At 45.0% G+C, this 26,733-nt stretch overlaps 1 protein-coding gene across 1 annotated transcript in view; it reads right to left on the bottom strand.

Moving 5' to 3' along the window:
* LOC139390579 (janus kinase and microtubule-interacting protein 1-like) overlaps positions 1-10,169 on the bottom strand; it is a 51,362-nt gene extending 41,193 nt beyond the window's left edge. The window contains exon 1 of the mRNA XM_071137786.1: positions 9,883-10,169. The gene's annotated coding sequence lies outside the window, so the exon portion shown is untranslated. The remainder of the gene's footprint in view (positions 1-9,882) is intronic.
* Between the last annotated feature and the right edge of the window lie 16,564 nt (positions 10,170-26,733).

Here is a 26,733-nt window from a genome sequence, read left to right as displayed (position 1 = left end):
GTTATTACGGGTCTCTTCCCGTGTATTGTTATTACGGGTCTCTTCCCGTGTATTGTTATTACAGGTCTCTTCCCGTGTATTGTTATTACGGGTCTCTTCCCGTGTATTGTTATTACGGGTCTCTTCCCGTGTATTGTTATTACAGGTCTCTTCCTGTGTATTGTTATTACAGGTCTCTTCCCGTGTATTGTTATTACAGGTCTCTTCCAGTGTATTGTTATTACAGGTCTCTTCCCGTGTATTGTTATTACGGGTCTCGTGCAGTGTATTGTTATTACGGGTCTCTTCCCGTGTATTGTTATTACGGGTCTCTTCCCGTGTATTGTTATTACGGGTCTCTTCCCGTGTATTGTTATTACGGGTCTCTTCCAGTGTATTGTTATTACAGGTCTCTTCCCGTGTATTGTTATTACGGGTCTCTTCCCGTGTATTGTTATTACGGGTCTCTTCCCGTGTATTGTTATTACGGGTCTCTTCCCGTGTATTGTTATTACAGGTCTCTTCCCGTGTATTGTTATTACGGGTCTCGTGCAGTGTATTGTTATTACGGGTCTCTTCCCGTGTATTGTTATTACGGGTCTCTTCCCGTGTATTGTTATTACGGGTCTCTTCCCGTGTATTGTTATTACGGGTCTCTTCCAGTGTATTGTTATTACAGGTCTCTTCCCGTGTATTGTTATTACGGGTCTCTTCCCGTGTATTGTTATTACGGGTCTCTTCCCGTGTATTGTTATTACGGGTCTCTTCCCGTGTATTGTTATCACGGGTCTCTTCCCGTGTATTGTCATCACGGGTCTCTTCCCGTGTATTGTCACGACTCCTATCGAAGGTGGCTCCCCTTCCTGTTCGGGTGGTGCTCGGCGGTCGTCGTCACTGGCCTACTAGCTGCCACTGATCCCTTTCCCCCCCTTTCTGTTTATTGGTTTCACCTGTGTTCATTTTAGGCTGATTGGTTGGGCTTTATTATCCAGCAGGCCCACCTACTGGTTGTGTGGGATTGTTTGATATACGTGTTTACACGTCTGTGTGTCACGGTTTTCCCATTTTCTTGGGTTTTGCTGGACTTTTTTTGGTCCTCCAATAATCGGTATCGGCGTTGAAAAATCATAATGGGTCGACCTCTAGTTTATATGTACGTGTTTGTTTTGGGCTTCGTCTCTGTCATGTTCATGACGTACACTATTTTGGGTAGAGAAAAAAAAAAGTTGTATTATTCCTGCACCTGTCTTTATACAACGTGACACATAGACAGACCTCATCCAACCATATGGAGTTATCTGACCTCGATTTGAATAGGTCTCTAAAAACCTATTCCGTGAGAGACACTACCTGTAATATAGAACCATTACCATCAAATCCTCTGCATTAACAGGGCCATAACTCTCACTGGTCTACACAACTAATTCATACACCCACTAGTGTATACACACACTCTATTTATAGCAATCATGTGATCATGGTTCCATGTTTAATCAGTCAGTCGTATGAAAGGGAGCCAGTGCGAAAGACGGAACAGCTCCTCTGAGGTCTAGCTAGTTAAAATGAGACAATCTGCTTATCAAACACAACAAAGGGCTTAATTACACAACAGAGTTGGAGAAGGTGACTTAATGAGGAAATACTTCTGAGGACTTTCACAACACAGAGCGAGAGCACTATTTGGCCCTAAACAGAGTACACAGTGGCAGAATACTGGTCAATTTTGTATTTATTTTTTCCAAGAGGCTTCCCTTTTGAACTCGCCCAAATGCTCCAAACAGTCAAGCATCACACAGAAGCAATACCCAAAACACTAGGAACTGACAGAACAAATTCCCAAAACACTAGGAACTGACAGAACAAATACCCAAAACACTAGGAACTGACAGAACAAATACCCAAAACACTAGGAACTGACAGAACAAATACCCAAAACACTAGGAACTGACAGAACAAATACCCAAAACACTAGGAACTGACAGAACAAATACCCAAAACACTAGGAACTGACAGAACAAATACCCAAAACACTAGGAACTGACAGAACAAATACCCAAAACACTAGGAACTGACAGAACAAATACCCAAAACACTAGGAACTGACAGAACAAATACCCAAAACACTAGGAACTGACAGAACAAATACCCAAAACACTAGGAACTGACAGAACAAATTCCCAAAACACTAGGAACTGACAGAACAAATTCCCAAAACACTAGGAACTGACAGAACAAATTCCCAAAACATTAGGAACTGACAGAACAAATACCCAAAACACTAGGAACTGACAGAACAAATACCCAAAACACTAGGAACTGACAGAACAAATACCCAAAACACTAGGAACTGACAGAACAAATACCCAAAACACTAGGAACTGACAGAACAAATACCCAAAACACTAGGAACTGACAGAACAAATTCCCAAAACACTAGGAACTGACAGAACAAATACCCAAAACACTAGGAACTGACAGAACAAATTCCCAAAACACTAGGAACTGACAAAACAAATACCCAAAACACTAGGAACTGACAGAACAAATTCCCAAAACACTACCATCAGAAGTTCAGATGTGAGTCACAGACACTGCCTCTCAGTCTCACCAACAACTGAAGCTATGCCTCAGTACTGATACTCACCACACAGGAGAACCCAGAACCCGAGCAGAACCGGCTGGGCTAAACGACCAACCTGAACCTACGCCAGACAATGTGGTATTATTTAGAACACACCTTCCTTCCGGAGCCTTCCACCCCTGAGGCCTATACTTTGGTTAACACTACATTGTACTGAGTGGGCCTTTATTGTGGTACCATAATTGACATAGTGTACTCTGTACTACTCTGTACTACATTGTAGTAAAGGTGTATTTCCACACTACAGAAATGACTGTAGCAGCTATAATCTGATAAGTTCAGTGCAATAGTAGTGCAGCAGTGAAGGCAGATGCCTTTAGACTGGCCTGGAGCTGAGAGCTCATGACCAAACACAGATGGCCAGTCTGCAGAACAGAGCCCACAGACATACACAGACAGAGATGGGTTAAACATTAACTTAACCAAAGTGACTGAAGTGAGACAGCGAGAGAAAATCCAATAAGTACACATAACACAAACCCTTATACACAAATACTACACCCCACACTGTCTGGGCTGGGAATGAACCTATAAGAGGGAGGGGAGAAGGGAGTGAGGGAGGGAAGGAAGGAAGGATGCACACTCAACACATACTGTACATTACTTCCCAACAGGATTCTTACACGTACACTAGTCTGTGGTCTCAGCAGGTTGTGCTGTGATAAAAGCTGCAGCAAAGAGCGAGAGAACGAGCAGACTGTGGATTTACAGAACAGATCCGGCCAGACTCCAACCTCCCAGTGGCTGGGAGGTTGGGTAACGATAGGCCTACGGTTCAGTGGCTGGGAGGTTGGGTAACGATAGGCCTACGGTTCAGTGGCTGGGAGGTTGGGTAACGATAGGCCTACGGTTCAGTGGCTGGGAGGTTGGGTAACGATAGGCCTACGGTTCAGTGGCTGGGAGGTTGGGTAACGATAGGCCTACGGTTCAGTGGCTGGGAGGTTGGGTAACGATAGGCCTACGGTTCAGTGGCTGGGAGGTTGGGTAACGATAGGCCTACGGTTCAGTGGCTGGGAGGTTGGGTAACGATAGGCCTACGGTTCAGTGGCTGGGAGGTTGGGTAACGATAGGCCTACGGTTCAGTGGCTGGGAGGTTGGGTAACGATAGGCCTACGGTTCAGTGGCTGGGAGGTTGGGTAACGATAGGCCTATGGTTCAGTGGCTGGGAGGTTGGGTAACGATAGGCCTACGGTTCAGTGGCTGGGAGGTTGGGTAACGATAGGCCTACGGTTGGGGAACGATAGGCCTACGGTTCAGTGGCTGAGAGGTTGGGTAACGATAGGCCTACGGTTCAGTGGCTGGGAGGTTGGGTAACGATAGGCCTACGGTTCAGTGGCTGGGAGGTTGGGTAACGATAGGCCTACGGTTCAGTGGCTGGGAGGTTGGGTAATGACAGGCCTACGGTTCAGTGGCTGGGAGGTTGGGTAACGATAGGCCTACGGTTCAGTGGCTGGGAGGTTGGGTAACGATAGGCCTACGGTTCAGTGGCTGAGAGGTTGGGTAACGATAGGCCTACGGTTCAGTGGCTGGGAGGTTGGGTAACGATAGGCCTACGGTTCAGTGGCTGGGAGGTTGGGTAACGATAGGCCTACGGTTCAGTGGCTGAGAGGTTGGGTAACGATAGGCCTACGGTTCAGTGGCTGGGAGGTTGGGTAACGATAGGCCTACGGTTCAGTGGCTGGGAGTTTGGGTAACGATAGGCCTACGGTTCAGTGGCTGGGAGGTTGGGTAACGATAGGCCTACGGTTCAGTGGCTGGGAGGTTGGGTAACGATAGGCCTACGGTTCAGTGGCTGAGAGGTTGGGTAACGATAGGCCTACGGTTCAGTGGCTGAGAGGTTGGGTAACGATAGGCCTACGGTTCAGTGGCTGAGAGGTTGGGTAACGATAGGCCTACGGTTCAGTGGCTGGGAGGTTGGGTAACGACAGGCCTACGGTTGGGGAACGATAGGCCTACGGTTCAGTGGCTGGGAGGTTGGGTAACGATAGGCCTACGGTTCAGTGGCTGGGAGGTTGGGTAACGATAGGCCTACGGTTCAGTGGCTGGGAGGTTGGGTAACGATAGGCCTACGGTTCAGTGGCTGGGAGGTTGGGTAACGATAGGCCTACGGTTCAGTGGCTGGGAGGTTGGGTAACGATAGGCCTACGGTTCAGTGGCTGGAAGATTGGGTAACTACAGGGCTATGGTCAGAGGTGGAAAAGGACTCAATTGTGATACTTGAGTAAAGGTATAGATACCTTAATATAAAATGACTCAAGTAAAAGTGAAAGTCACCCAGTAAAATATTACTTGAGTAAAATGTACTTAAGTACAGTGGTAGAAAAAGTACTCAATTGTCATACTTGAGTAAAAGTACAAAGTAAAAGTAAATGCTAACTTTTCTGACAGCCAGGGGAACACTCCAACACTTATTTTTACTGTCCTGCTAAGCATTCAAATTGTAACTAATACTTTTGGGTGTCAGGGAAAATCTATGGAGTAAAAAGTACATGATTTTCTTTAGGAATGTAGTGAAGTAAAAGTAGTCAAAAATATAAAGTACAAAAAAAATACTTAAGTAAAAAATACTTTCAAGTACTACTTAAGTGCTTTACACCACTGGCTATGGTTAAGTGGCTGGGAGGTTGGGTAACGATAGGCCTACGGTTCAGTGGCTCAGAGGTTGGGTAACGATAGGCCTACGGTTCAGTGGCTGGGAGGTTGGGTAACGATAGGCCTACGGTTCAGTGGCTGAGAGGTTGGGTAACGATAGGCCTACGGTTCAGTGGCTGGGAGGTTGGGTAACGATAGGCCTATGGTTAAGTGGCTGGGAGGTTGGGTAACTGCAGAGCAGGGTAATGTGGCAAGAAAACATAACAGCAATCCAATTCACACACACCACACCGAAACCCAACTACACTATAATTGCAATGCTACTCACTCAAAACAACAAACAAACATAATACTGTCAAAACCACACAATACTCTCATAAAATGATCCCGTACCCATACACCACACTAACAGCCAAGTTCACACACAATGACTGGACCAATACAAACACATAACTACCGTCTAGTCATTCACACACAGCAACCATGTATACAAACAACTCTATATTCACAACAGTCCAAGTCATGATGGGCGCTGCAGTGTTTGGTGAAGGGAGGGGGCGCAGGGCTCAACACTAATCATGCAGTCTATTTAAAGTACTACTATGCTGAATGTGATGCAGCAATGGATGGGACTTATATAGGAGAGGGTGCGATCGTACAGCAGAGGTGTGGCTGTTCTGTGTTAATAGGCAGCGGTTGGGTGCTCATTGGTAGGACCATCATGTGACTGACTGCCTGTCTATCTGTGTCTGTTTGTCTGTCTATCTGTGTGTGTCTGTCTATCGGTGTCTGGCTGTGTGTGTCAGCAGTAGCCGCCCCTCCTCATCCCCTCACACACAGATGATAGGGCATCCAGTAATCTCGTTAAGCCTCGCCCTCTCTCTCATTCTCTCTCTCTCTCCCTCCATCTCCCCCTTCTCCCCCCCCCCCCCCCCCCCCCCCTCTCCATCTCACAATCTGAAAGCACTGGGCTAAATGTCCACTCCACACTGCTGCCTGACTGTCTGTGGGTGTGAAACCCATCACTGCTTTCATTAGACTACTTCTAGGAGGGTCTCTCTTACCTCTAACCCTTCTCAAGGCTAAGGAGAGAGGGCTAGGAGGTCAGAGGTGAGGAACAGGGATACAGACTCAGCATTGAAAGCAAGGAGAGAGTACTTCTCCGTGTGAAATGTGAGGGAGGGAAGGCGGAGCAGGGCAATACTAAATGTATTAGAAGGGCAGGGATAACAGGGAAGGGGAACTACTGTCAGGAGCTTGAGGGTTAGAGGAGAAGGGGTGAGTTAGGGGAGGAGGAAAGAGCAAACAGTCTAGGGCAGGCAGATGTTGCCCTAAAGATGTTGCCCTATTCTAGGGTCGATGTTTCCGTACCACAATCCAATTAGGAAAAAGTCAACCTGATGGCACATTTGGGTTCATCCCCATGTGCACACACACACCCAAAGCACCTGCGATCCTCCATCAATAATGGTGTAAGCACGCCACATATGTAGTGTGTCCACTTGGAGAAATCATCAGTGGCATAAACTCATGGATGCCAAGAGAAGCTAGGCTTCCAAGAAAAAATAAAACATACATTATTTTATGTTTTCATCATTTTCCTTCAATTCGCAGGAGGCTGAATGTATCTCACCGGAGAAGCAGCGCCCCTCTGTCTAAGTATGTGTAGGCCATATATCTGACGCTATCTGGTTATAAAGAGTATGACATTGTTGCTGCTCGTAGCATTGAATCCAACCGGAAGCCAGCGAGCATTTGGCCTATAAAAGAACAGCCCGTCGGCATTGAGCTAAACGGAGCGAGCTAAACTGTGAAAAAAAGTGTCAAGAGAAACCAGTTTGATTTTCTTTTTACCAGATCGGAGTTGGCTTCACTCCTATCACAGAGAAATACGTCATCAATAGAAACAACTTGAACTGTTGCATCTCGTTGTGTTGTTGTACTCCGGTGGCTGGCTAGCTCAAATGGTCCTTTTCCTAAATTAACCATGGATGGATTTATGGTTTTACTTAATTATCTGTACTGGGCAATGATTAAAATGGCGATTCTTTCGGCCAACTCATCCAACCATAAAATACATTACGGGACGCACGTTCAGTATGTAGCTAGATGTAGAAGGCTAATGTAAACTTGCTAACTTTGCCCATGAAAATGAAGTTAGGCTAGTGAGCAAGCATTTTAGCAGCCTACAGTAGGTCAACAAAAATAAATGTGTGTACTGTATGACAGAGTCAGAGACGTTTCATAAACATGAACGAGAGGAGGGCATTGGCGTTTCCCTACAAGTACACTTGTGTGTATAAGGTAGTTGTTGTGAAATTGTTAGATTACTTATATATTACTACATGGTCGGAACTAGAAGCACAAGCATTTCACTACACTCGCATTAACATCTGCTAACCATGTGTATGTGAATAATAACATTTGATTTGAAGTAGAGCGAGTCAATATGTCTTTTCCTCTTGCATGAACACACAAACACACAAATCAGAACCATGGAAGCCACATTATATTTAGTTTATATTGATTGGACTAAATTATTTCTGGTTTATTTTAGTTGTGACTGTATTAGACTAAGCAGAAGTGAGGCTGGAATAGTGGAGGCTGCTCCTGTTTTTTTTGCAACTTGCAGTAATTCTCCATGGTACTAAATCAATAGTTATTTAGTTGTCTGAAAATGTCAGAAACATTAACTTTCTTTACCATGCTGCAGGTCATGTAACTGTTTGTTACATGTAATATGCGTTGTGGACTTCACCAGACAGGTTGCTCTCCCGTTTTGTAATGAAACAAAGGTGTGGTTGAATTTATTCTGCCACTGTCTTCATTTTGACTCGGCTTTAGCCTTTAGGCATATATCACAGTCGCAAGGCATATGAATAAGTTATAGAGCAAACAACGCAATTATCACAGCTCATATTGTTGTAATGTGTCTTTTTTTCTGGCTTGGCTTCCCCGGTGATTTTACCAACGCACCGTTACTGGAATGGCTGTGCATCCAGCTGCTTTGTGCAATATACACTACTGTAGTGTAGGTACAGTACTGTAGTGTAGGTACAGTACTGTAGTGTAGGTACAGTACTGTAGTGTAGGTACAGTACTGTAGGTACAGTAGTGTAGTGTAGGTACAGTACTGTAGGTACAGTAGTGTAGGTACAGTAGTGTAGGTACAGTACTGTAGTGTAGGTACAGTACTGTAGTGTAGGTACAGTACTGTAGTGTAGGTACAGTACTGTAGTGTAGGTACAGTACTGTAGGTACAGTAGTGTAGGTACTGTAGTGTAGGTACAGTAGTGTAGGTACAGTAGTGTAGGTACAGTACTGTAGTGTAGGTACAGTACTGTAGTGTAGGTACAGTACTGTAGTGTAGGTACAGTACTGTAGGTACAGTAGTGTAGGTACTGTAGTGTAGGTACAGTACTGTAGTGTAGGTACAGTACTGTAGTGTAGGTACAGTACTGTAGGTACAGTAGTGTAGGTACAGTAGTGTAGGTACAGTACTGTAGTGCAGGTACAGTAGTGTAGGTACAGTAGTGTAGTGTAGGTACTGTAGTGCAGGTACTGTAGTGTAGGTACTGTAGTGTAGGTACAGTACTGTAGTGTAGGTACTGTAGTGTAGGTACAGTACTGTAGTGTAGGTACAGTACTGTAGTGTAGGTACTGTAGTGTATGTACTGTAGTGTAGGTACTGTAGTGTAGGTACAGTACTGTAGTGTAGGCTAGTCTCACTCTCGACAAACACTAAACCTGTTCGACAGTGTGGTGGAGGGGTGCAGGCTACTGTCAGGGACCCGGCAGAGACTTTATTTTCTTTCGGCCAACTCTAATGAGCTGTCAAATCATCCCGAATGCCTGGGAGATTTGGGGGGGGGGTTACGCCGCTGGTCTGACAGGCTGGCTGGGATGTGTGTCCAACCACATCCTAGGCTGTGTGGAGCTCTGTACAAACCCACCATCAGGCCGGTGTCCACATCAGTCAGTAGTAGGCTGTCATTCTGATAAAAGCACAGCCCATGACGTGCAAATACGCACACGCAAAATACCAGTCTCGAGCGCGCTGCCCGGTCTGAGGATCACGCCCCACGGGTGCTCGTGTCATTTCCACCCCGTAGCTAACCGACTGTGGCTGGTGATCCATGGGCAACATAACGAGCATGTTAAAGCCTAACTAATGATCGGGTGTATTTTGCCTTGCTACCATATGCCATGCACCAATGTCATATAGGCTACTAGCCATTGTAATACACAACCTTAACAAGCCGTTGTTGGCTACAGTCCAGACCCATAAATTACAACTTATTTTTCAACATCTGTAGCTGGAGATGGACATGTCACCAGCACATCAGCTACTAACCGCCACCGACTGCAGACCACAGCATCATGACCGATATGCCGGTCTCTAAAAAGTTGAAGAACAGTATTTTATACTATTATGGTCGTGTTGCAACATCCGCAGCCTAGACAGTGATTTATACACGGACTCTGTACAGAAGATACAATGTAAACGCATGTATCCATACAGCGAGGCGATGCCAGCACTACCTCGATATCAGAGGACGTCGCTCTGTGTAGAATCCAGTCTGCCTGCCTGTCAGAGTTTGGGCAGGTAGCACACATTTATAAGCCAGCAGAGCTGTGGGGCTGACCAACTGGCCAACATATACACTTACTTAAATGTCGTCTGTCATCAAGTGGGAGGTAGCCTTGTCTGTTTGGGGCTCCGACAGAGATGTCAAACGTTTCTGGTTGACTGGTTCTCATCCACTACGGCAGCGGTGCCTCGGCATCCGTCAGAGAGAGAGCGCACACCTCACCTCGATTTGAGAGATGCTGTGCAGCTGGGCGTTCTCTTTTTTTCGCAGTCGGGCAGGTAAGTTACAAACTTATCCTCTCAAATAGCCTGCTATTAATTAACCCCTTTTTAACTAGCAGCAGAGGGTAACGTTGAGCAAAATGTAGGCTAAATTCCACTAAAACGTTAACGTGGTGGCCAGACTGAATTTACTGTTCTGCTGTGGGTTTCTCGAGGCACACCCGGCACGCTGTCACACGCCACGCCTACACATGACGTCGGCTTTCAAAACGTTTCATCCAGCGTCCCAAGGCCACGTTCAGTTGCCAAACGTTTTCGAACGTTGCAGATAGAAATGCCGTGAATAGAGCTAACGTGATTCCTTATATCGGAGGCATATTTGTTCTACATAGACCCAACATACGTATATCTGAACGTTCAAAACGTCCTGCTGAACGCTCCCCAGCTATTAAGACTGGATAGTAGCCTATGATGTCGGGTTCATGTGTTAGTCAGAACTAGGAAATGTGCGATTTGTTTTATTTATTATTATAATTGATTTTACCTTTTATTTAACTAGGCAAGTCAGTTAAGAACACATTACTATTTTCAATGACGGCCCCTGGACAGTGGGTTAACTGCCTTGTTCAGGGGCAGAACGACATATTTTTACCTTATCAGCTCGGGGATTCGAACGCGGATTTCAAAAACGGTAACTAATCCGTTACGTTACCAGCTAAAATATTGTAATCGGATTACAGATACTTTTGAAATACTTCGAGGATTACTTTTAAATTCAGAAAGGATCAGGGGCGAAAATCTGATATCAACTTTGGAGGGGACAATTACATGACATTTTCTCAAGAGCAATTCCTGAGGAGGACACCAACCAGCAATACCAAGCAAAGCCAGTAGGTGGTAATGGTACTACTGTACACTGTATGGGTGCAGGTTTCATAAATACAATGAACATGGTGTGTTCTCGTCTAAAATCATCTCCATTGAGAACCATCGAAGTTGGTCTCTGTATTGAATTGACCTTTTTATTGAACTTTTTCTGATTTATTTATATAGTCATTAAATATGTGCCACTGGTTTGAGTCTATTACAACATCTTTACAAGAACAAAACGCTCAGAATAAGTACAGTTCTAAAAGCGAAATAACTACTTCAATGAAAAACCCAAACAAATCCACCAAAATATCCTTCAGAAATACTTAGTTATTGTTCAGTCGGTGTCTCAACTCTTCAAACAACAGCTATGGACAAGTATGTCACACAAATTATGCAATTTTAAATTAAATAAATAATTTGTAAGTGTACTGTCATGTACTAAAAACTACTAAACAAAATAACATATATCATACTATACCACAGGGGGTCTCAAACAGGGTAGGTGGACCCCTAGGGGTCCCTGGTGTAATGGCAAGGGGTCCATGAAATAAAAAAGTGTAATGAACGTATTCAGCAGCACAAGGATTCCAGTAACTTTACATATAATATAGAGGGGGTGGAGGTCCCTGAGGACCACTCAAAACCTTGCCTCAAAATATGCAGGGGTTCCAGTACCGAAAAAGAGGTTTAGAACCACTGCTATACACACTACTGAACAAAACAACTGAACATATGTTTGAGGGTTTCAATGGATCCAACACATTGCTGGTAGATATTTTCCCTCAAGACTGTCCAGCCTGTCTTTATGTACATTACAGACTAAGTTCTGATCAGCACCTCAACTTGGTCAACTAACACCCACACCTCCACTGGAAGCCTCCTGAGGACCTCTGCTGCCTCTCCACTGCTGCTACAGGGGTATTTGTTGCGAAAGAGATGCAACTGCACTGAAAGAGAATTTATGTTCCGCTCAGGGTACTGATCTAGAGACTCATCCAACTCCCCCGTGAGAAGCGCTCTTTCCAACTCTTACAGAATGTTTAGACTGTCCTGGTCAAAATGGTTGCCAAACAACCTCCACACCATCCAACACTTAAAAAGATTCTGCCCTAGTGATCCACTGCTTTGCCAGCAAATCGTCTTGAGTGTCTTTCAATGGAGTCAATCAATGTTGTTGCTTTCTCATACAGTGCAAGGTAGCTTTCGTCATTTCGTCACTGCTGTTTACGCCAAGCACTGTATAACTGGGGACTGATTGGATTTAGCTGGTGTGCTGTTACAGTACACAGTGGCGGTGGGTTTGGCTGTTTAGAATTTTTCAATGGCTTTTCTCCAGTTCCTAAATCCTGCACTAATGAAGGCAGCATCTGCTCTTTGGCCAAAAGATGGCTGGCTTGAAAACCCTTGGCTACAGTGAAAACACAACACTCCTTTTATTGATGGATTATGATGTAGCCAGTGGAAATCACCAAACCATCTCTCTTGAAATGTCAGCACTCTGTTGGCAAGAGATTACAGTTCTATAAATTGTGGGTGTGGCTGATATGGTTTTGTGCCATCACTGAGGTAACTGGACAATGCTGTGCCACTGTCCCCTATACTGATGCTGCTGGCAACAAGGTTGACACCTGGTCCTGCCGTGGCTGTGACACTGTCCCCTATACTGATGCTGCTGGCAACAAGGTTGACACCTGGTCCTGCTGTGGCTGTGCCACTGTCCCCTATACTGGTGCTGCTGGCAACAAGGTTGACACCTGGTCCTGCTGTGGCTGTGCCACTGTCCCCTATACTGATGCTGCTGGCAACAAGGTTGACACATGGTCCTGCTGTGGCTGTGCCACTGTCCCCTATACTGGTGCTGCTGGCAACAAGGTTGACACCTGGTCCTGCCGTGGCTGTGACACTGTCCCCTATACTGGTGCTGCTGGCAACAAGGTTGACACCTGGTCCTGCCGTGGCTGTGACACTGTCCCCTATACTGGTGCTGCTGGCAACAAGGTTGACACCTGGTCCTGCCGTGGCTGTGCCACTGTCCCCTATACTGGTGCTGCTGGCAACAAGGTTGAGTTTAAGTTGAGAGTGGGGTTATCCATGGCATTTTCCAATTATGTCTCTATTTTACATGTCTAAAAAAGAGAGAACCTTTCATAATGTTGCCAAACAAAGACTCAACAAACTTACCTGAGACTCCCAGTCTCTGTCAGTCTGTCCCTGCCTATCAGTCTCTGCCAGTCTGTCCCTGCCTATCAGTCTCTGTCAGCCTGTCCCTGCCTATCAGTCTCTGTCAGTCTGTCCCTGCCTATCAGTCTCTGTCAGTCTATCCCTGCCTATCAGTCTCTGTCAGTCTGTCTCTGCCCATCTGTTGCCTGATCTGCCTAATGACATCATTGTGAAACGTTTCCATTATCATTTCACTTCTTTCTAATGAACATTTTATCAACTAGTCTTTGAGATATTAGGCTACTAGGGTTCTTACTTTGCGTTTTGGTGTACTGAAAAATACTCTGATGTCTGTCTTTTTACTTTTTTCTACCTGTCTGGCTGCACACACACACACACACACACACACACACACACACAGTGTGTAGGTTATTTACAGTAGGAGATGGGCTTCTATCATCTAATCTTCTATCATTCTATATGGGCTTCGATCTAAAAGGCAGCTAGCAAATGTGAAATGGATTGCAATGACAAGAGTTGACAGCTGTGTGAGTTCACCATTTACACAACATATGCTGCAACCTTTTGTCATTGTAATATAGTATGTTTCATATTGGCTGGCTTCCAACAATAGCTGAATTTGTGGTAAATGCAATTGATTTGACTAGATTTGGAAAGGCACACGCCTCTTTATATACGGTCCCACAGTTGACGGTGCATGTCAGAGCAAAAACAAAGCCATGAGATTGAAGGGATTGTCCGCAGAGCTCCGAGACAGGATTGTGTCGAGGCACAGATCTGGGGAATGGTACCAACCAACATTTTTTTGCAGCATTGATGGTCCCCAGTGGCCTCCTTCATTCTTAATTGGAAGAAGTTTGGAACCACCAATACTCTTCCTAGAGCTGGCCACCAGGCCAAACTGAGCAATTGGAGTTGGTGGTTGGTGACCAAGAACCCGATGGTCACTCTGACAGAGCTCCAGATTTCCTTTGTGGAGATGGGAGAACCTTCCAGGAGGACAACTATCTCTGCAGCTCTCCACCAATTAGGCCTTTATGGTAGAGTGGCCAGACTGAAGCCACTCCTCAGTAAAAGGCACATGACAGCCCATTTGGAGTTTGCCAAAAGGCAACTAAAGGACTCTCAGACCATGATAAACAAGATTCTCTGGTCTGATTAAACCAAGATTTAACTCTTTGGCCTGAATGCCAAGTGTCACGTCTGAAAGAAACCTGGCACCATCCCTACAGTGAAGCATGGTGGTGGCAGCATCATGCTGTGGGGATGTTCGTAAGTGGCAGGGACTGGGAGACAAGTCAGGATCGAGGGAAAGATGAATGGAGCAAAGTACAGAGAGATCCTTGATGAAAACCTGCTCCAGAGTGCTCAGGACCTCAGACTGGGGCGAAGGTTCACCTTCCAACAGGACAGTGACCCTAAGCACACAGCCAAGACAATGCAGGAGTGACTTCGGGACAAGTCTCTGAATGTCCTTGAGTGTCCGAATCAGAGCCCAGAAATGAACGTGATCAAACATCTCTGGAGAGACCTAAAAATAGCTGTGCAGCGACACTCACCATCCAAGTCTGATAGAGCTTGAGAGGATCTGCAGAGAAGAATGGGAGAAACTCCCCAAATACAATTGTGTCAAGCTTGTAGAGTCATATCCAAGAAGACTCTAGGCTGTAATCTCTGCCAAAGGTGCTTCAACAAAGTACCGAGTTAAGGGTCTGAATACTTATGTAAATGTACTATTTCACTATTTTATTTTTAATCTAAAAAAATCAAAAAATCTGTTTTTGCTTTGTCATTATGGGGTGTTATGTTTAGATCGATGAGAATAAGGCTGTGACGTAACAAAATGTGGAAATAGTCAAGGGGTCTGAATACTTTCCAGATGCCCTGTATATCTAACAGTGAGCGTAAATGAGAGAGTCTGCCTGAAGTCTCACAGTGGTGTGACTGACACAGATTCCCTGGACCTGGATGGATGAATTACACACGCCCAGCTGCCGGGCTCTCTGCCTACTGCTGTGGCCTGTCTGAGTGGCGCGCACACACACACACACACATACACACACACACACAAAAAAAAACATTGCTGCACGGTTTAGTGACACCTACACCACCCGATGTCACAGGAAGGCCATAAAGATCATCAAGGACAACTACCACCCGAGACACTGCCTGTTCACCCCGCTATCATCCAGAAGGCGAGGTCAGTACAGGTGCATCAAAGCTGGGACCGAGAGACTGAAAAACAGCTTCTATCTCAAGGCCATCAGACTGTTAAACAGCCACCACTAACATTGAGTGGCTGCTGCCAACACACTGACTCAACTCCAGCCACTTTAATAATGGGAATGGATGGAAATTGATTTAAAAAATGTATCACTAGCCACTTTAAACAATGCCACTTAATATAATGTTTACATACCTTACATTACTCATCTCATATGTATACGTATATATTGTACTCTATATCATCTACTGCATCTTTATGTAATACATGTATCACTAGCCACTTTAAACTATGCCACTTTGTTTACATACCCTACATTACTCATCTCATATGTATATACTGTACTCGATACCATCTACTGCATCTTGCCTATGCCGTTCTGTACCATCACTCCTTCATATATCTTTATTTACATATTCTTTATCCCTTTACACTTGTGTGCATAAGGTAGTAGTTTTGGAATTGTTAGGTTAGATTACTCGTTGGTTATTACTGCATTGTCGGAACTATAAGCACAAGCATTTCGCTACACTCGCATTAACATCTGCTAACCATGTGTATGTGACCAATAACATTTGATTTGATTTGATATGCAGCCCATCGCTGCCGGGCCAAAGGAGGTTGGTTGGGGTTGGTAGACTAGGACTCATGCTGAGGACAGCACACTAAGGTCGCGTTCCCCTGCTCAGACGTTGCATGCATCAATAGTTGTGTGCCACATCATCGACTGTCTAATCGACTGACAGATTGCTATAACATATCATGTGGTTAGCCGATACGTAAAATACCTATCCAGGTGTTGTAAGATCTGGCATGCATCAGCAACGCCTGAGGAGCACGCCCTTCCACAGGTCGAGTTCAAGGTGTTGAAGTGCATCAACCAATGGTTGCATGACACGTCATCAAACTGTGCAATCGGACATCAGATGTAGTGTGATGTTTGAATGCGGGGTGGGCAGAGAGAGATTGGCTGGTAATGAAGGTGTGCCTTTGTATAATTTCAAGCCTAACCCTTTTCATCTTGTGTGTTGTGGAATGAGATGAGCGTGTAGAAACTCCGCTGCTGATCGACACACTGTCGGTTCTATTTCTATGGCTGTGCTAAGAGGAGCTGAGTGTAAAAACACTGCTGCTGATCTACACACTGTTGGTTCTATTTCTATGTCTGTGCTAAAAGGAGCTGAGTGTAGAAACAAGCCTCTGTCTTAATTCACTTTACATAACCAGCTTAAGATTTCAACATATTCATGAGTGTGTGACGTTATCAGCTTAACATATTCATGAGCATTAATGCTTTAAACTAATTAGAAACCAGCTTCTTTAGCGACAGTCCAAAGTGCTCAGATGGGACCTGAGAGAGATTGAGTTACATGGAGATTTAGATAATCAAGTAAAGCTACTGATACCTTCCAACCTCTCATCCACTTTCCATTTCCCTTCCCCCCAAACACACATCATCTCCTGGACCCCTATCTCTCCCCCAAGTCAATGTTCACAGTACAGTACAGGCTCTGAAATATCACTTCCTTTCCAAATGTTAAACCAAGTTCCACCCTGTCGCAGCCTGCCAGTATTGATGTAATGCTTCATATGTACAGTTGAAGTCGGAAGTTTACATACAGTGGGGCAAAAAAGTATTTAGTCAGCCACCAATTGTGCAAGTTCTCCCACTTAAAAGGATGAGAGAGGCCTGTAATTTTCATCATATGTACACTTCAACTATAACAGACAAAATGAGAAGAAAAAAATCCAGAAAATCACATTGTAGGATTTTTAATAAATTTATTTGCAAATTATGGTGGAAAATAAGTATTTGGTCACCTATAAACAAGCAAGATTTCTGGCTCTCACAGACCTGTAACTTCTTCTTTAAGAGGCTCCTCTGTCCTCCACTCGTTGCCTGTATTAATGGCACCTGTTTGAACTTGTTATCAGTATAAAAGACACCTGTCCACAACCTCAAACAGTCACACTCCAAACTGCAATCTAGCAGGGAGCTACATCACACATGAGCACACTGGCTGAGCTGGGCTTCCTGTTACAATGTAAAGCTCTTGGAAAAACACCATGTAAATCCTATCTATCCTCATTATCACAGCAGCATCCCAGTCACAAGTTACCACTCCTGTCAATATGGCGCTGTGGTACTCAGGCATGGTTCCATTCTAAAAAACTGCTCCCTTCCCTACAAAGTAGTGGATACTAGGGCCACATTCATTATGTTGCTGACACATACAGATGTTAATCTACTCAGTCACTGTCCGTTCTCACACGACCCCTGGCTGGTTGCTATGGTTACCTGAGGTTCCCTTCTTCCTGTGCGGCTCTGCTCATCAATTCGTCAGGGCAGCGATGGGCAGAGCCTGTTTCTGCAGAAGCCTGTTACCTAGAGACAGGGCTGCGTCAGTTCTGTAAATACTGTAACTCTTTCTATTGAATACAAATCGTATTTCTGTTACCATAGTCGGCATCTCTCTTTTTCTTAATCGCCATTCCTTCCTGATCCCTGATTTGAATTAACTGTATAATAGCTGACATCAATACAGTGAATACCTAACATGAGGCTGGACCCTGTCCTATCGTTTTAAACCAGTCACCACCTGACGGGGACAAGGAAAGGATGATAGAGCTGATAGGAGGGTCAGAAAGTCTATTGTCTGAAACAAAACACTACTGTGATCTCGACCATGAACCACTAAGTAACTGATGCTAGCTCCAGTCCCGCTGTTCTCCATCTGTAACCCTCCCTGTCCTGGCTGGGCGAAGACCTAACACCCTGATGGAGATTAGCACAATGAAAGGGATTGGCCTCATAACAAGCAAATTATTCCAAACCTCCGGCTTGAGTTTATTACCCAATCCATGGGAACATGTGTTTGTGTGTGTGTGTGTGTGTGTGTACTTATATTACTATCCTCGTGGGTACCGGAAATCCCCACAAGGATAGTTAAACAAGGAACATTCTCCCACGTGGGGACATTTCCCAAGTCCCCAAGAGGACAAAGGCTATTTTAGGGTAAGGGTTAGAATTAGGGTTAGGGTTAAGGTTAGGGTTAATGTTAGGTTTGAGGGTTAAGGAAAATCAGATTTTGAATGGGAAAAAAATGTGTAGGTCCCCACAAAGCACAGTAATACCAAACATGTGTGGGCGTGTGTGTGCATTCAGAAACACAAGAGCAAAGGTACTACACAGAAAGTGTGTTTGTGTCACAGAGTGTGAATGGAAAGTGCCCGAGCAGTAAACACCCACATCCCCTCCAACTGGATGCAGTAATCTACTAATCAGGTTTCATTTATAGAACTGCTGCCCTCTTTCCTGTCTCGCTCTCTCCCACTCTTTCGGTCTCTCTCTTTTTATTTCCCTCCATCTGTCATGTCCCTCTCTTTCTCTCTGTCACCTCTGTCTGTGTGGAACAGCAGTGGTTGCAGAGTGAGGGTGTGGAGCTGACAGGCCAGCACACTGTTTGTGTCAAAGTTGTAAATGTGGTCAGTGCTGGTCAGTAGCTCTTACGCTTCATGTGTCTGAGCAGCAGCTCCTGCAGCACACTGAGGTCCAGCGAGGACAGACCCCACGTACGAGCCAACTCTGCCTCCTCTTCATCATCCTCCTCCTCCTCTTCCTCCTCCACAGGACCTCTCTCCATCTCTGGAGCCTGCTGTTGGCTGCCTGTGTCCTTCTCAAACTCCTCTGAGCAGAAACACACACAATGTCAAAACCATACTCTCCAAAAATCCTACAGTATAGACTATGGCTTTGAATGTATTTGTGTCTCTGTTCATTGGAGTAACTATGTTGAACAGCACTTTCAAAAGAGACTAAGTCCTATACACCCATCTAATGGTGAAATACTGCTATTGCATCAGTTTCCAAATATGATAAAGGCTTGCACATGGAACGTAATCTGATCTCACACACACAATGTATCTTCCTGTTCTGTTTCCATGGTGATGGACGGATGGTGATGTATGATGTATGGGAGACAGTGTGCATGCAATGGAACATGCGTTCCACCCACACACACCCTCGTGAAAGACAATGTACAGTATTCAGTATCCATTGACACACATAGAAAGTATTTCAGAGAGAGACACACACACGCACACACACACACACACACACACACACACACACACACACACACACACACACAGACCTGTGAGGGCCTGCAGATGTTGTTTGCCCAGAAGGTGTTCTTTCTTGTTGTGCAGAGAGCTGAAGTACTGATTACAGGTATGACAGAACAAATCACTACAGTCAGACCCCTGAGAGAGACTGAGAGAGGGGGGAGAGAGAGAGAGAGGGTGGCAGAGAGAGAGAGGGAGGGGGGGTGGCAGAGAGAGAGAGTGGGGGAGAGGGAGAGAGGGGGATAGAGAGAGAGGCCCTCGAACCAATTTCACCAAAAAACATGCTGGTTTTTGGAACTCAGTCGGGGTCTCAACTTAAATTTGTTTGTGGGAGCTGTAGTAATTAAGCATGTTCGAATTACCGACCAGGGTGAGGCTCATTGATCAACAGGTATCATATTAAAAACTGCAAACATTTGCCTCCACCCTATTGCAAGATGTGCAGAATTGCAGGAAATTAGCTGTAAAACTGCAAATGTTTCTTTCAGCCTTATGGAAAAATGTGCAGAATTGGAAGAACGAAACTACAAACTCTTCGCTGTCACGAAGGGGGCAGCTAAAATGTTTTGCTCATAAGGAGGGGGGTATGGATATGGGTACGAACACGAGCCCCTGCTGCCCCTCATGATGAGTTCCGTTTTTTGTGGCCCCCACCCCCATCAAAGTTGCCCGTCCCTGGTCAAGGTGAAGGTCAGAATGGCTTGTGTAGAAAGAGGAGCAGTTAAGTTACTTACATCTATGGGATCCGGAGCCATGGTCTCCTCCTCCATCTCAGTGTCAGCTCCCTGGGGTCCTGACGACAACAAAACATAACAACAATCATCAACAGCAACCAACATAGAGCTCATCTAATTACATAACTACTACACCCTAGAGTCTAGGCACTATGCTACACACTACACAAACATTGTACACAAACAGCATTGAACACACACCACAGAGCTTTGGTCCCCTGCTCAGGGCTTTCTTCCGCAGGAAGTCTTTGTATGCCTCAGTGTTCTGGTAGTCTGTCAGCCCTGTGATGTCGTGCTGCTTGTCCTTCTCTGCCTCTTGGTTCTTCTTCTACAGGAAGACATATAGGATGTTATAGGATGTTTCGGTTAGAATTTCAAGTTGGGGGTTAGAGGTCAGGGTTCAGACTTTCTTGTCAACTGCAGCCCCAGCATGCGGCTGATCTCAGTGAAGGGGAGGTCCGGGTGCTCCTCTCTCAGCTGCAGCTTCTCTTCTCGTTCACAAAAATAACATACCTGAGCTCAAGAGAGAGAGAAGGCCTTCATAATAAGAATAACTCATTATGTTCCACATCTCCTCTCCTTATGAATGAGTTTGAGAGTGTGTGTAATGTGTATGTGCAGGTGTGCATGCCACTGGCATACCGGACACCCCAGCAGGCCCCCACAAGGTAGGGGGCCCATGAGCTCTGTGGGCCCACCACCTGGTGTCCACGTCTATTTGTTTCATTTAATAAATCATTTTGACAGAAAACCTCCAAAACGTCATTCATAAACCTTTTTCATTTCCATATGTTCTAGGAAGCTAAGTGTTAGTTTCTTGGGCTCCAGGAATGTGACTAAAAGCCTCAGGCCTTGGAAAAGGAAACGTTTAACTGATTGAAAGGGGTGAACAAATGCCGTGGTCAAGGCTACGACGGCGCCAGTGCAATGAGTGGCGCTTACTCAGGTGTTCAGAAGCGCATATCAGAGCGAGAGCCTAATGCTTCTCAGGTACTTCTTTAGGAGTTTTAGTTCAGAAGAGAAATCTCTCTGCGGAAGCGACAGTTACAGGGAGGGTAAAAACAGCTTGATTGCCATAGCAACACCAGGGGAACTGGGCAGAAAGGGGGGTGGTGTTTCAAATACAGCAGTTCTGCAACAGCTCTGAAGTCTCTTGTTCTCCTTAATTGTCGGCCTCAACACGTTATGGGAAAGAGAACAACTGAATAGGAAGCTCTGGGGACAGGTTGTCTAGACACTGGAATGCCAATCAATTGACGGATGCAAACAGATGACCATTAACGGACAACAAGTTGAGGGCTTGAACAAAAGAGGGTTGCGATTTCGTTCATACTGGTGAACCAGCGTTTGAGTTGTGTGGTTGCGATATCAACATTCCCTTATCTATGGTATGCATTAGCATACATCATTCAAGACTAAGTTTAAATTGTGTCCAACGCAATGGACATACAATATAATGTACAATGTCTCAGGAAAGTATGTCTGGGTTGGCAATACTCATAGAAAACAGTCGGGCCTGCAACCTGGACTTAAAGACCATGGTGAAAACACATTTTTTATAAATGATGCACGGCAACGCAGTTGTATATATATAGCTCCTATGGGCCTCTACATAGAAAAAACAGAGAAGCACAGGCACAGATATACTTTTTTCGAAGAGAAACAAAGAGAAAAAAAGACACAGACAGAGACAGAAGCAGCAATGAGGACTTCAGATGACATGGGGTCTCTCAAGTTGGAATTCATTTCATTTGATTAAAATTACCTTGAATATTCCAGTCCATTTGTGTAGGCAAGTTCAACAATAAATAGTGGCGGAATTTATCCTCAAGTCTACTTTTTTTCCTAATTGATAAGCTATTTGATGTGTAATTGTTATAAGTGTATAAATAGCTGCTAAATACAGTATATAGCTATAGGCTTCACTGCATAATGAATCAATCCCTAGTTAGCTAGTTGTGAGAGACTGTATTATTTGGCATTAATAGACTAGTTGGTATGCACAACAACTTTCTATCCAAGCTGGGAGAGAGCGGGAGGACGGCTCATGTCATGCAGGTTCAGGTAGCCTATACAGGACAGTTGTATAAATACAATGAAACAAAATAATTGGTAGCTGATTAATATGCTGTTGTATCAAAAATGTATTTTACAATCTGCAATGTTTGAATTTCCAACTTTAGTCACTGAACAAGTAATTAAATGATTGGTATCATTGCTACACCGTGTGTATAGCTTCCTGAAATATTAGCGTTAACATGAGAACATGATTGTAATTTTTGTGTTGTGGAGAAAATGACCAGGCAGGAGTACAGTTAGAAAAGAGCATGTGCACTTCCAATTGGGTGTTGTAACATAACACTCCCGTCATACATTCATGCTTAGTAACAGCATAGTAACTCATATATTTTTATTTTATTTAACCTTTTATTTAACTAGGTAAGTCGGATATAGATCACCAATACTACAATGATGCCCAAATAGGCCGACCCAATAAACATTAGCTAGAGCAAAGCTATAGGCTACATGCCCTGGCACCACAGAAAGCCAATCATCGATTTGATAGGCGGCAGCATAGACATGTTAACATTTCAACACCATGGACAGCGATCGGTAGTTTATACTTTGTAGTGGCTGTCTAGCTGACGAGTTTAAATTTTGGGGGGCGGTCGTGGCTGCAAATACAGAGTTTTCACCCATTCCCCGCCCACCCTCCAGAAATCTCTATCTCAGAGGGTAATGCGTGTGGCCCAGTACGTCATCCAGGACCTCTATACCAGGCAGTGTCAGAGGAAGGCCCAAAAAATTGCCAAGGACTGCAGCCACCCTTGTCATAGATTGTTCTCTCTGCTACCACACGGCAAATGGTACTGGAGTGCCAAGTCTCAGTCGAAAAGGCTTCTTAACAGCTTCTAACCACAAACCATAAAAATGGGAAGAAACTTCAAAAAAAATGATCTGCATTTTAACCACACACAGGACATAACTGCTATTTTGCATCTCAATGATCATGCAAGTACCACGCGAATAGGCTACCTAGTGGTTCCACCTCTGGGCAGCCGAACGTTCTAGGCAGCCCGAGCATGTGTATGGAATGCCTATTTCTAAATTGTCGACCAAATCTTTAGTGTACAACATGAAGTTTCCCCCCCATGTTAATGAGTGGGAAGTGGCAGCGGAGCAGTGGAAGCACTGAGCAGAAGCTACGTAGGTAGCAGAGTGGGCAGAAGCTACGTAGGTAGCAGAGTGGGAAGAAGCTACGTAGGTAGCAGAGTGGGCAGCTACGTAGGTAGCAGAGTGGGCAGAAGCTACGTAGGTAGCAGAGTGGGCAGAGGCTACGTAGGTAGCAGAGTGGGCAGAAGCTACGTAGGTAGCAGAGTGGGCAGAGGCTACGTAGGTAGCAGAGTGGGCAGAAGCTACGTCGGTAGCAGAGTGGGCAGAGGCTACGTAGGTAGCAGAGTGGGCAGAGGCTACGTAGGTAGCAGAGTGGGCAGAAGGTACGTAGGTAGCAGAGTGGGCAGAAGCTACGTAGGTAGCAGAGTGGGCAGAAGGTACGTAGGTAGCAGAGTGGGCAGAAGCTGCGTAGGTAGCAGAGTGGGCAGAAGCTACGTAGGTAGAAGAGTGGGCAGAAGCTACGTAGGTAGCAGAGTAGGCAGAAGCTACGTAGATAGCAGAGTAGGCAGAAGCTACGTAGGTAGCAGAGTGGGCAGAAGCTACGTAGGTAGCAGAGTGGGCAGAAGCTACGTAGGTAGCAGAGTGGGCAGAAGCTACGTAGGTAGCAGAGTGGGCAGAAGCTACGTAGGTAGAAGAGTGGGCAGAAGCTACGTAGGTAGCAGAGTGGGCAGAAGCTACGTAGGTAGCAGAGTGGGCAGAAGCTACGTAGGTAGCAGAGTGGGCAGAAGCTACGTAGGTAGCAGAGTGGGCAGAAGCTACGTAGGTAGAAGAGTGGGCAGAAGCTACGTAGGTAGCAGAGTGGGCAGAAGCTACGTAGGTAGCAGAGTGGGCAGAAGCTACGTAGGTAGCAGAGTGGGCAGAAGCTACGTAGGTAGCAGAGTGGGCAGAAGCTACGTAGGTAGCAGAGTGGGCAGAAGCTACGTAGGTAGAAGAGTGGGCAGAAGCTACGTAGGTAGCAGAGTGGGCAGAAGCTACGTAGGTAGCAGAGTGGGCAGAAGCTACGTAGGTAGCAGAGTGGGCAGAAGCTACGTAGATAGCAGAGTGGGCAGCAGCTACGTAAAAAAAATCCTGCACATGCACAGAAATCTCCGTATCAATAGCCATGGCAAGTCGGGTTCATTTTTAAATGTATTTTACGTCGGGGGACGAACTCCGACCTTACAGGCGTCCAGAGAAACTGTGTTATGCAATTGGTTTGTGTGTGTGTGTGCTTGTGTGTGTGTGTGTGTGTGTGTGTGTGTGTGTGTGTGTGTGTGTGTGTGTGTGTGTGTGTGTGTGTTGTTGGAGCTCTGGGTGCTGTTAACTCTCTCTGAGGTTTCCTCTTCTTCCCCTTCGGCCAGCCACCTTTCCATTTCTATGGCAAAAGACAACAGCAGCCATTAAAAACATCATCACTGTCAGTATCATTATGATTTAAAAACATAATCACTGTCAGTATCATTATGATTTAAAAACATCATCACTGTCAGTATCATTATGATTTAAAAACATCATCACTGTCAGTATCAATGTGATTTAAAAACATCATCACTGTCAGTATCGTTATGATTTAAAAACATCATCACTGTCAGTATCATTATGATTTAAAAACATCATCATTGTCAGTATCAATATGATTTAAAAACATCATCACTGTCAGTATCATTATGATTTAAAAACATCATCACTGTCAGTATCAATATGATTTAAAAACATCATCACTGTCAGTATCAATATGATTTAAAAACATCATCACTGTCAGTATCATTATGATTTAAAAGCATCATCACTGTCAGTATCATTATGATTTAAAAACATAATCACTGTCAGTATCATTATGATTTAAAAACATCATCACTGTCAGTATCATTATGATTTAAAAACATAATCACTGTCAGTATCATTATGATTTAAAAACATCATCACTGTCAGTATCATTATGATTTAAAAACATAATCACTGTCAGTATCATTATGATTTAAAAGCATCATCACTGTCCGTATCATTATGATTTGCATGCATGTCTGGAGAATAGTGTTATTGCTTTCTCTCCACCTTTTGGTTCAATCTGAGTATGAAACTCCAGTGGTTCCTGGTCCTCCTCCAGATGCAGACAGGGGTCCAGGGACACCATCAGGCCCAGGGGAGGGAGGGGAGACAGGGGCTGGGTGGCAGGACTGTGGGATTCCCCTATGAGGAGCTCCACACTGGTATGGAGAGATGACATGTCATCCTGGAGCAGGAGGGGCTGTGGAGGTGCTGTTATGAATATGCAGACGAACACACAATCATCATCAATATAAAGTCATGCAGGTTTAACATTGTTTTAAATGGGCTGCTCTTACCATCTGACTGCAGTTCAGGTCTTGCCTCCGAGGTCAACTGACCCAGATAGGACTGACTGGTACCATGAGGGTCAGACTCTGTGGGGACGCATACAATTCTGAGAAGCTAAATTCAATTAAATGCAATACAATGCAGTAGATGGTTATCAGAACTGAGTCAACACATTATGAAATTAACTGCAAAGGGAAATAACATCCGAATTGGCCTTTTGTCTTAATGTAGCCTATTGCAGTGGCAGATCCACAAGTGGTAACCCCCAAAAAAGGTTGGCATCCCCGACCCACCTCTGCTGATCATCCACATTCTGGACGGACAAGGCAACAGGTGGTGTTGTCCCATCCTCGGCCGGTGTTGTGCCGAAAATCTCCCCCCTTCGCGTTCTTCATTGCTGCGACTTGCTTGCTAGTTGAAATTTCTGCTCTTCACTCTGTTGTCAGTTTAGCCTACGTTTCACTGATCTTAGTAGCAGAAACCATTTTTGTCTGCAGTTTTCGGTTTGGCTATTTGTTTCAATGTGGCGCCCTGGGCGAACCCCCATTTCAGCACCTGCGCCCGCCCTGGACGGTTGCCCATGTCGCCCGTACCTAAATCCGCTACTGATTTGTATTAGTCTATAAATAAATCTCTTTGAAAAAAATTCGTCATCTCTCCCATGTCTTATTCGACTAGTATTTTTGAAAGTGTAAGGATAATAATTCAGCCATAGTTTTGTTCCGAAATGTTTATTGCTTGCCAACATTTCACTCCCTCTATGTTTAATAACGCACATACATTAATAATTAATTTCGGTTGCCGTGCAGTTTGTTCTATAGAAAGTGTTTGACTCTGATGTGTGCCACATAAAGTATTTGACTCTAGTCACAAAATTAAGGAAATTAGAAGAGGGGGGGAGAATTCTGTCAGGGGGGAGATTTTCGGCACAACACCTGTATCACTCCAGAGCCAGGTGCAATGTCGCGGCTTCCCGGTTCACCCCCCGCCCCCAAGCTGGGCACCGGGACGAGAGCGAACCCGTGCAGGGAGATAGGAGATACCTCTGCGACTGTCGCCGGGCTCAGCGGCAGCTCAAGGT

This window comes from Oncorhynchus clarkii, chromosome 31 (assembly GCF_045791955.1).
Source record: "Oncorhynchus clarkii lewisi isolate Uvic-CL-2024 chromosome 31, UVic_Ocla_1.0, whole genome shotgun sequence".
Classification (NCBI taxonomy): Eukaryota; Metazoa; Chordata; class Actinopteri; order Salmoniformes; family Salmonidae; genus Oncorhynchus; species Oncorhynchus clarkii.
The sequence above is the reverse complement of the archived record's forward strand: the minus strand, read 5'-3'. Positions and strand labels throughout refer to the sequence as shown.